Raw genomic sequence first — 12,205 nt, forward strand, 5'->3', positions numbered from 1 at the left:
GAGAATGCAGCTTTGACCTCCAGTTTTGGCAGCAAAGTGAGTTCCAATAAGTATAACTTTCTTCATGATAAAGCAATCATCTATAGAAGTTAGACATTTTACTTCCCCACAATATTTGATATATATAAAGGGAGTAGTGGTACTATGGGAGCTATTTAAGTGGAACATTTACCCAGGGTATAGAAATTGTGGAGAGACGTCTGTGCTCAAATCCAAAAAATATACATATTTATAACGCATCAGGTGCTAAAGGGGTGTGAATACATGTTAACACTGAAGATTCAGAATGAACCTTTTGCACACTGCTATACACCCTTGCATATTCCTAACTTTGCATGTGTTGCATACATATTTACATATATGCAGACGTTTGCATAAAAACAGGGATGTTTGGTTCACATACAGTATATTGCAATATGTGTTCAAGCTGGCCAACTGCATCAAAGTAATTCCTCTCTGGCCAGTCCCTACTCCACTCTGCAAAATGCCAAATATTTGCTTATAGCAAACAAGCAAGCAAGGTGTATTTATAGTGTATGTTATTCATAGCAAATGGTGTATTCGTAGTGTATCATCCAGAACTGGGAGTAACATCCTATCTATCCTTCTGGGTTGAAAGAGAAATCTTATGCAGGGTGAGTTGTGTTCAAGATAACCTGTGGGGTTATGGGAGTGTTCAGAGAACTTACTGTACTTCATGGTTGAGTAACAAATATACAAATATAGCAAAGGAATAGTAGCCAATCTAGGGTATTGAGTCCCACACAGTGAAGATGTGACATACGACTGGTGGAGCAAAGTTTATATTGCATATTACTTTCTCAAAGTGCATGGAGTCTGTGGGTGGCTGGGTGAAGAGAAGTAGACTGGGATGCTGGACGTTAGTGCAGGCAGTCTTGAACCTTCTGTCAGGTTAAATGGGCAATAATGTCAGTGGCTTCTGGCCTCAACATGTGTGAATATCTGCTAAACTACAAAAGCGCTTATGAACTGTGGGCACCAGTGCTTGAGGTGTGCAGAGTTAATTGGCCCCCAGCTAGATAAAAGCTGAATGCCTACACTTTCTTCATACAGCAGCGATGTGCCGTTTTTTTTCTCTCCCTGCAAAGCAGGTAGTAAAAACTGCCATATTGCTAAGTAAAGTACATCACAGTAAACACACTAAATATTGTTAGGCAAACATTCAACTGCTTGATCACCCTGGATCAGGGGTGTCAAACTCATGGGCCACATCAGCAGTATGGTTGCCCTCGAAGGGTCGGCTGTATCTGGGGTGCACAACATACAGAGTGCAGAGTTCAGGATTATACTATGTACAGAGTGCAGGGTTCAGGAGCACATTATGATTGTGAAGTTCAGATGTGAATTACATGCAGATTGAAGATTTCGGGATTATGCTACTTACAACCTCCCTACCTATCCCAGGCCCCATAGCAGCCTTATCTGCTGCAATGGCTATTTTTAGATCAAATACAGGAAATTATAGCACTAAAAAGAAGATTAGGCCATCTCTTAAGATTTTAACCATTTCCAATCCCTAGGACCTACCTATACATCTTAGGGAACAAGTAGTTATAGAAGGATCATGGCTGCATCTGCATCAACCATGATCCTGGTATAATGTTTTAGTGTCAGTGAGTCTCTTTCCTGTAAAAGTGATCAGGCTGTCCTACAGCTGCTCGATCAGTCTTACAGAGCCCTCCTCCTGACGCTCTTCCCAGGCTCTCCTATGCCATTGGGGAGCCTGGGACCACTACACTCAGTCAGGCCAACTGCAGAAAGAGCAAAAAAAAGAATATCCATTCCCTCCACGCTGAAGAATGTATTATGTCCCTTCTGGTTTTGGTCATTTGTTTACTAGCCATAACTTTTTGAGGAGATGGATAGTCCCCTCTCTCAATAAAGAGTACCTGTCACTGCCAATGCTATCACAAGGGATATTGTTCATCCCATGTGATAGCAATAAAGTTATTAAAAAAATAAAGAGACAGTGTAATAAAATACATGTAAATAAAATGATAAAAAAGAAAAAAAGAAATGTAAAATGCACCCCCACCATGGTCATGCACAAATGTGAAAGCACATGTAGGTCCCACATGTGAGGTATGATTATGAACATCAGAGTAAGAGTAATATTTCTAGTGACAGAACTGTTTAACTCTAAACTGGTATTCTGTAAAGGCTTTTAAAGCCATGCTGTGTGTGTCCATTGACACCCCTCCCAGCCCCCCATTCTCTGCTTACAGGATTTTACTGGCAGCAGCAGGAGCCAATGACTTTCGCTGCTCTCAGCCAAGCTTGTGAGAGTGAGGAGAGCGGAGAGCAGTAAGCGGATAGAAAATACGCAAATGGGCACAGCGCTGGTTCGATACAGGACTCGGTAAGAGTTTGAGGGGGGGGGTGTGTTTCGGATGGCACAGCAAGTGGCAAATTTATTTTTACATTATTGCAGGGAATGGTAAAAAAATGTTTTACCATTATTTAGAGCATTTTAATATCACTGATATCATGCTGGTTATAAGCACATAGATAACAGTCAGGGATGCTAAAAGAAAATATGATAAAATGTTGGTTAAAGAGAAAAAAATGAAAATCAGTAGCTACTGACTTTTAAAAAACACATACTTACCAGCCCATGAAATTTGATGCCCTCCTCCTTGCACCCAAAGTTTTCTCTACTTTTATTTATTTCCAGGCTACCATCTTGGATTCTGATTTGGATGCAGGGGCACTTCCCTGATATGACGAGCACCCGCGAAATAGGTACTTGCTTCCCACTTTCTTTTTAAGAAATAATCTAAATAACAATGATATTTTCTTGCAATGATTGTGTGTCAAACACACATAGAAGTATTTATGTGTGTTTGGCATTACAAAATTTGCAAATGTTATCCGGAGGATCTATGTTTGTTAAAAGATGGGGATTAATGGGGAAATTGTATAACTTTTAAATGTATTTACTTCATTGTGTATTTTTCTTTTTACTCATTTTTTATCTTTGTGGAGAGTGGCTTTATCAAAATGGGGTCATCCTTACAGTAGATATGTTTTCAAAAGGAATGAGAATTGAAAAGATCCCTTTTATAGCTAGAGCTAGGGCATAATGTCATATTTGAAGATTTGTCTAAAATGTTAGAGCAGGCAGATGTGATTGTTCTTGTAGCATATAGTTTCCTATCTCTAGGAAAGAGATTTTTCCAATTCTAAATAAGTAAGATTTGAACCGAAATGTGTCATATTTGCAGAGAAGCTGTGAAAGAGATCTAAAGTAAAAAAAATGAGGTCACAGCTGAGGAAGCGTTGGTTAACAGATATCTTGTCCTACGGTATTCTCTTATGTCTTTTGTGAATTTAATAGAGCCCAGCAGGTTTAGGTTTTTAATGCCTACTATATTACAATAAGGGAGAGAAATTTGGCTGCCTTAATTTTTCAGTTTATGTCCATATAATGTAGGCAAATGAGGACAGTGTTCCAGGAAGCTCTGCCTCGGATTTTTAAGAAAAGATTGAATTGGAAACGTTATGTTTTGTGTGGTACCATCTAAAGATTAAGACATTAACATTTAATTTGAAGTTGAAATAAAGGAAAAACTTTTTTTTTTTGATTTTGGATAGTGTAATGTCCCGTACACACGGTCGGATTTTCCGATGGAAAATGTCCGATCGGAGCGTGTTGTCGGAAATTCCGACCGTGTGTGGGCTCCATCGGACATTTTCCGACACACAAAGTTGAGAGCAGGAGATAAAATTTTCCGACAACAAAATCCGTTGTCGGAAATTCCGATCGTGTGTACACAAATCCGATGGACAAAGTGCCACGCATGCTCAGAATAAATAAAGAGATGAAAGCTATTGGCCACTGCCCCGTTTATAGTCCCGACGTACGTGTTTTACGTCACCGCGTTTAGAACGATCGGATTTTCCGACAACTTTGTGCGACCGCGTGTAGACAAAACAAGTTTGAGCCAACATCCGTCAGAAAAGATCCTAGGATTTTGTTGTCGGATTGTCCGAACAAAGTCCGACCGTGTGTATGCCCTATTAGAGTTGGTTATATCCTTATAAAGTTTATTTTTGCCATCTGTGTCCCATTGGGGAGATTTCTCGTCATTTTCTGTCCCAAATCAGAAAGTGAGAGAAAATCCCCCTGAAGTGACCAGGTTACCAGAACTAGCAACCCCATTGTAAAATATCTCCACTTTCACTTTTGTTAATAATGGTAAACAGGACTAATAGAGAGAATGAATCTCCCTAACAGGCACACAAACAGCAATAAAAACCTGATACTTTTTTTTTATCCTTCTCCACACTATCGTGGGCACTTCAATTACCCGGGGTTCGAATGTTATAGTATAGGCACTTGGCGATATTACTGCAGATATGCAGCCCAATCCAGATAGTCTTTTAATCTGTGTATCAACTGTATAATTGTTGCAAATAAAAGCAGAAAAATTCCGTCGACGGAGTATGATAGGGATGATTCTTTCCACATACAAAATACATTTAGTTTAAGAAGTTTCAGAAGACCAAGAAGAATATTTATGTAGAATGCTTCAGATTATGTATTGATAATTTATTAGTACAGCAAAGGCAAAAACATTAATAGTGGTGGGGAACTCTATTAAGACAGGTAGACTGGGTAATCTGTGGCCAAGACAAATACCAAACAGTATGCTGCTTTCTAGAAACCTGGATTTGACATTTTGAAAATTAGATATAGATATATAAATTGTTGGATGGAGCTAGGAAAGACCCAGCAATCATAGTGCATTACTATCCACACAATTAGATGATATAGTGAAGCCCAGCATTCTAAGGTAGTATATCTGTAAACCAAAGCAGTGCCACATGCTTCAACAAACAGGGGGACCCTAAAGAGTTAATTAACTTGCTCCAGTAAGAAACAGATTTCATAGCTGGACTGGGCTGCCCTGTCGATTGATTAGAGGATCTGTACTAGAAATAGGATCCAGTTTAATGGCAAAAGTGTAAATGTACTGTAGCAAAATGGTTAGAAGATATGAAGAATTAAAACTAGGATCTGAGGGAAAGGTGGGGAATGAAAATATGTGCAAGAGAAACTAATGGAGATATATTGGATTAGCAATAGCACTAAGGAGGATAAACTCATGTGATACTGTATGTAATGTATGTTAGCTAGTTCAAGAAGTCTTCCAAACAAAAAAGTGAGCTGGAACTGTTGATTATTTACCAGAATAATGAACACTGGGAATCATGGAAGGCTTACTGGATGATAGCTGTGATTGGCCTTTGGATTTGGAAGATATTAGTGTGCTTGTAGACAGGTGCCTACAAGGGGTTAATGGGTTTCTGCTGTGCTGACTCATGTTCTGTAGCTAACTGTCTCAAGCTGTGCCGTGTCTCCTGTCTGTGCTCACGTCTTCAAGTTTACTAAGCCAGCCAGATGCAAATTGTTACAATGTACTGTAGATGTGGATCTGAGGAATTGATTGGCTAGATTTTCCTGCTAACTATCCAAAAAACCACATAAAAAGGGCTCACTGAATGCCCTAGGAGCTGCTGGAAACAATGCCAAGATGTAGGCTGTTATGTGCACCCATTGTGGGGGTTGTCAGAGTTCCCTGAGGGGCTGAGGACTCTTAACTGCCAGCTGTGGATGTATTACCTTTAAAGGTATGTGATGCCTCTTGTGGATTATTTGCCTTAATGCACACTTTCGTCTAAAGGACTATCGACTCTTTGCTGTTATTCAGGTATAATTACCTCATGGGTAAGGATGAGCCAAACACCCCTCCCGGTTCGGTTCACACCAGAACATCCGAACAGGCAAAAAATTCGGACAAACAAACTAACACTGTTAAAGTCTATGGGACACGAACATAAAAAATCAAAAGTGCTAATTTTAAAGGCTTATATGCAAGTTATTGTCATAAAAAGTGTTTGGGGATCCGGGTCCTGCCCCAGGGGACATGTATCAATGCAAAAAAAAGGTTTAAAAATTGACGTATTTTCAGGAGCAGTGATGCTTAATAATGCTTAATAATGCTTAACGTGAAACAATAATAATGAAATATTCCTTTAAATATCGTTCCTTGGGGGTGTCAATAGTATGCCTGTAAAGTGCTGCAGTTTTCCTGTGTTTAGAACAGTGCCACAGCAAAATTACATTTCTAAAGGAAAAAATTAATTTCAAACTGGTCGCGGCTTTAATGAAATGTCGGGCCCCGGCAATATGGATAAAACTCATTTTAAAAAAAAACGGCATGGGTTCCCCCCCAGTCCATTACCAAGCCCTTTGGGTCTGGTATGAATATTAAGGGGAACCCCCGAACCCAAATTTAAGAAAAAAAAAAATTGCGTAGTGGGCCCCCCCAAAATCCATACCAGGCCCTTCAGGTCTGGTATGGAAATTAAGGGGAACCCTGCTCCAAATAAAAAAAAATGCCGTAGGAGTTCCCCCAAAATCCATACCAGACCATTATCCGAGCATGCAACCAGGCAGGCTGCAGGAAAAGAGGGAGGGGACGAGAGAGCACTTCCATCCTGAACCGTACCAGGCCACATGCCCTCAACATGAGGAGGGTGCTTTGGAGTAGCCCCCCAAAGCAATGTCCCCATGTTGATGGGGACAAGGGCCTCATCCTCACAACCCTTGCCCGGTGGTTGCAGAGGTATGCGGGCAGGAGGCTTATCGGAATCTGGAAGCCCCCTTTAACAAGGGGACCCCCAGATCCCGCCCCCCATGTGAATTGGTAAGGGGTACACTGTACCCCTACCATTTCACAAAAGAAAGTGTCAAAAATAGTAAAAAAGACAGGAGACACTTAGGGACAAGTCCTTTATTTAAAAAAAAAAAAAATGTCCCGCAATGTCCATTTAACTTCGCCACACGACGAACCGAAAAAAGAAAAAAACGAACAGCTCCACCTCCATGGGAGGCTCCTGCTGAGTGACGCTTCTTTTTTGGTGACAGCTGTTATATTGCTGAGGGTGGGGCCATCTGGTGACATAAACGGGTGACCCCGCCTTCCTCTTATGTCAGGAGGAGTCAGAGGGGGGCCGGGTCACTTGTTTTTTGGCTTGTCGGGTGACGTGATAGAAGATGAATGGACATCATGGGACGTTTTAATTTTGTTATCTTTTAATAAAGGACTTGTCCCTAAGTGTCTCCTGTCTTTTTTACTATTTTTGACACTTTCTTTTGTGAAATGGTAGGGGTACAATGTACAGTTACCAATTTACATAGGGGGGGCGGGATCTGGGGGTCCCCTTGTTAAAGGGAGCTTCCAGATTACGATAAGCCCCCCCGCCCGCATACCCCCTCAACCACCTGGCAAGGGTTGTGGGGATGAGGCCCTTGTCCCCATCAACATGGGGACAAGGTGCTTTGGGGGGCTACAAAGCACCCTCCCCATGTTGAGGGCGTGTGACCTGGTACAGTTCAGGAGGGGGGCGCTTTCTCGTCCCCCCTCTTTTCCTGCGGCCTGCCAGGTTGCGTGCTTGGTTAAGGGTCTGGTATGGATTTTGGGGGAACCCTATGCCTTTTTTTTACATTTTGGTGCAGGGTTCCCCTTAAAATCCATACCAGACCCTTTAGGTCTGGTATGGGTTTTGGGGGGGCCCCCTACGTCATTTAAAAAAAAAATTGGCGCAGGGTTCCCCTTAATTTCCATTCCAGACCTGAAGGGCCTGTATGGATTTTGGGGGGACCCCCATGCACTTTTTTAAAAAAAATTTGGGTTTGGTGTTCCCCTTAATATTCATACCAGACCCAAAGGGCCCGGTAATGGACGGGGGGGGGGACCCATGCCATTTTTTTCAATGCGTTTTATCTATATTGCTGAGACTCGACAATTCTTTACAGCCTCAATCAGTTTTAAATGATTTTTTTCCTTTAGAAATGTAATTTTGTTGTGGTACTGTTCTAAACACGGGAAAATTGTGCCACTTTACAGGCATACTAAGGACACCCCCCAGGCACAATATTTAAAGTAATATTTAATTTTTATTGTTTCACTTTAAGCATTAATAAAATCACTGCTCCCGAAAAAATGGTCGTTTTTAAAACTTTTTTTGCATGGATATGTCCCCTGGGGCAGGACCCCAAACACTTTTTAAGAAGATTTGGGAGTTTTTGGACTTTAAAATGAGGTCCATGGACAGTGTGGAGGTAAATGGAATACAATATATTTTTATTGGTCATAAAAAATGTATCGAACATATCACAAACATGAACCACATGAAAGAAAAAACATTGTAGTGAATGTCATTCCATAGTTGTCCATGCACCCATAAGTATGTGCGCATACAACAAGGCATCGAGAATACATCAAATATGTCAAACTGGACGCCACATAGTGGTCTCAGCTGATAAGTAAGTACATACAATGAACACATAATATATGTATATACACACATGAAAGCAGCACTGAGCGGTGAAAGTGAACAGATGAAAAAAACGTAAAACCATAATTGATTGAAAAAAAGATGTTCTGAGTTGATGGTAGAGTGAGAGCATGTATCTGTGTGACAAAATGTCTGACGCGTTTCGTGTAACCACTCATCAGGGGCAAGATGCTCTGGGATATCTGTAAAAGTGTAGTAAATTAAAAATGAATCTATATACTATATGTAACTGATTGTGGCAGGTAGAGGTAAATGAGTCCCCCCTGGGTACTTACATGAAGTCAATATAGAAAGATGTAGCAGTGGTGGAGCCAAGGCCAAGATAGTGGTCCATGTGCCACTGCCCAAAGGAGGTGGTATAGCAAGAGGCAGCGGAGACAGTGCCTGATGAATCAGGACTGAATGGATAAAAGGTAAGAAAAAAATATAAGAAAAAGTGACTGGCACTAATGAGGTATAAATGGAGTAACCTGGTATGAACTTACATGTATCCCAGAAGAGTATACAAGTACTGTGGCACGGTCTATCATCGTTTGTTTGTGACACGCAGACTGTGTGAGCGGCGGCCATATATGTATGCACCCGCCCCCACCACGTGCACGCTGACACCACCAGCGTCATGTCGGCACGGCATATGCGGGGAGGGGCCCTGACGTGGACGAGACATACCGCCCATGGGAGACGCCCACATCACCCAGCTGACCGGCTGAGAAGGAAAACCTATGCCTGCACGTTGCGATGCCAGATGTGACGTCACCCGTGCGGCAGGAGGCGTGGCTCCGATGCGCTGTTGGCACCCGCCCACCCCCCGAGCATATGCACATTTCTCCCCGCCCTGATACAGGGAGGGAGGGGGAGGGAAAAAGGGGGACACCCAGAGCGCATCGCAACTCCCGGACATCGGGACATATGCTGTGCCGACGTGACGCTGGTGGTGTCAGCGTGCACGTGGTGGGGGGCGGGTGCATACATATATGGCTGCCGCTCACACAGTCTGCGTGTCACAAACAAACGATGATAGACCGTGCCACAGTACTTGTATACTCTTCTGGGATACATGTACTGTAAGTTCATACCAGGTTACTCCATTTATACCTCATTACTGCCAGTCACTTTTTCCTATATTTTTTTCTTACCTTTTATCAATTCAGTCCTGATTCATCAAGCACTGTCTCCGCTGCCTCTTGCTATACCACCTCCTTTGGGCAGTGGCACATGGTTCACCTTTTTCCCTTATTTAAGTTTTTTGTTCAGAATTTCGGATCTTTTTTCTTTTACCTGATGTAAGCTATACATCTTGGCACATCATGACATATTGATTTATGTATTCCCCTTTTTTTGTACCCAGATATCTGTTGGCAGTCACTTTGGCACGGTACTACATTATGTCTCTTTTCAAGACTAAGCCACCCAGTCTTTGTGTGTGTGGGGGACATTTTTTGTACGCGCTCCACTGGTGCACAGCTCTCCCACCTCAGCTCCCGGCAAGGACCACTATCTTGGCCTTGGCTCCACCACTGCTACATCTTTCTATATTGACTTCATGTAAGTACCCAGGGGGGACTCATTTACCTCTACCTGCCACAATCAGTTACATATAGTATATAGATTCATTTTTAATTTACTACACTTTTACAGATATCCCAGAGCATCTTGCCCCTGATGAGTGGTTACACGAAACGCGTTGGACATTTTGTCACACAGATACATGCTCTCACTCTACCATCAACTCAGAACATCTTTTTTTCAATCAATTATGGTTTTTATGTTTTTTTCATCTATTCACTTTCACCGCTCAGTGCTGCTTTCATGTGTGTGTATATACATATATTATGTGTTCATTGTATGTACTTACTTATCAGCTGAGACCACTATGTGACGTCCAGTTTGACATATTTGATGTATTCTCGATGCCTTGTTGTATGCGCACATACTTATGGGTGCATGGACAACTATGGAATGACATTCACTACAATGTTTTTTCTTTCATGTGGTTCATGTTTGTGATATGTTTGATACATTTTTTATGACCAATAAAAATATATTGCATTCCATTTACCTCCACACTGTCCATGGACCTCATTTTAAAGTCCCAAAACTCCCAAATCTTCTTGTTGAATTAGGGATGGAGGCACACCACACATTTATTTATTTATTTATTTATTTCAGGTACTTATATAGCGCCGTCAATTTACGCAGCGCTTTTACATATACATTGTACATTCACATCAGTCCCTACCCTCAAGGAGCTTACAATCTAAGGTCCCTAACTCACATTCATACATACTAGGGACAATTTAGACAGGATCCAATTAACCTACCAGCATGTCTTTGGAGTGTGGGAGGAAACCGGAGTACCCGGAGGAAACCCACTCAGGCACAGGGAGAACATGCAAACTCCAGGCAGGTAGTGTCGTGGGTGGGATTCGAACCAGCGACCCTTCTTACTGCTAGGCGAAAGTGCTATCCACTGTACCACTGTGCCTCATATAAAGTCCCAAATCCCCCCTCTTTGTCCAAACACTTTTTATGACAATAACTTGCATATAAGCCTTTAAAATTAGCACTTTTGATTTTTCATGTTAGTGTCCCATAGACTTTAACGGTGTTCCGCGGCTTTCAAAATTTGCCACGAACATTGCACATTGTTCGGTGTTTGCCGAACGTCCGAACAACCAAAGTTTGGCCCGAACTTATGCTCGGGGAGAAACGTTCGTCCATCCCTACTTGTGGTTACTAGAACATCTCTGTAAATGTGTGTGAGAAGTTGCTTTACAAGAACTGTAAGGTTGATTTTCTTGCAGGACTATGGAGACTACTCGCATCCCCTTTGCATGGAATGCAGCACTCTGCCAGACAGGGATTAAAGAGTGCTCAACCACTACATGGATAGCTGCACATACAGGCTAGCTTGATCATATCAGGTGTAGGTCTGGAAATATATGAGTAAGGCCTGGTTCACACCGGTGCGATTTGTCATGCAGTTTGACAATTCTAAATCACTTGACAATTTGCACCCCATTGCCGGCAATGGATCTGGTCAAATTGCTGTGACTCATGTTGCAGCGATTTACATTGAAATCTGTTAAATGAAGTCGCAAGCCGCAGTGAAATCTTAGGTACAAATTCCACTGATCTGGGGCTTTGAAATCGAGCTGAAGTATCGTGATTTCAAAGTGGCACTGGTGTAAACCATGGCTAACATTGCCAACAATAGGAATAAGAAGTGTAAGGATCTGCTGCCCTCTACTGGTAACTGTTAAAAATCACAGTGTTATGCATTAAAGGGGTTGTAAAGATAAAAATTTTTTCACCTTAATGCATTCTATGCATTAAGGTGAAAAAAATTTTGACAGTACCGCCGCCCCCAGCCCCCCCGTTTTACTTACCTGACGCCTCGAATCTTCGCTGCTCGTCCTCATTGCAGCTCAGCCTGGTCGCTGATTGGCTGCAGTGGATGGATTGAAAGCAGCGCAGCCATTGGCTCGCGCTGCTGTCAATCACATCCGATGACACGGCGCGCCGGGGGGCGGGGCCGAGTGATACAGCGAGCGGCTATAGCCGCCGGCTGTATCACGGGAGCGCGCCCGCAAGCACTCACCACCATGTGAGGGAGCTCGCATTAAGGTGGTAAATGCTTGCGGGGAGGAGCTGAAACAGCCGCCAGACCCCAGAAGACCAGGTTCGGGGCCACTCTGTGCAGAACGAGCTGCACAGTGAAGGTAAGTATGATATGTTTGTTATTTAAAAAAAAAAAAAAATTACCTTTACAACCCCTTTAAATATGTATTAGCAGGGGATGGGCTGATGAAATCAC

At 42.4% G+C, this 12,205-nt stretch overlaps 1 long non-coding RNA gene across 1 annotated transcript in view; it reads left to right on the forward strand.

Moving 5' to 3' along the window:
• The first annotated feature begins 501 nt into the window (after positions 1-501).
• The window catches only part of LOC141147719 (uncharacterized), a 46,301-nt gene continuing 34,597 nt past the window's right edge, over positions 502-12,205 (forward strand). Inside the window, exons 1-2 of the long non-coding RNA XR_012245118.1 lie at positions 502-635; positions 2,696-2,763. This is a non-coding gene — a long non-coding RNA (uncharacterized lncRNA). The remainder of the gene's footprint in view (positions 636-2,695; positions 2,764-12,205) is intronic.

This window comes from Aquarana catesbeiana, linkage group LG06 (genome assembly GCF_042186555.1).
Source record: "Aquarana catesbeiana isolate 2022-GZ linkage group LG06, ASM4218655v1, whole genome shotgun sequence".
NCBI classification, from domain to species: Eukaryota; Metazoa; Chordata; class Amphibia; order Anura; family Ranidae; genus Aquarana; species Aquarana catesbeiana.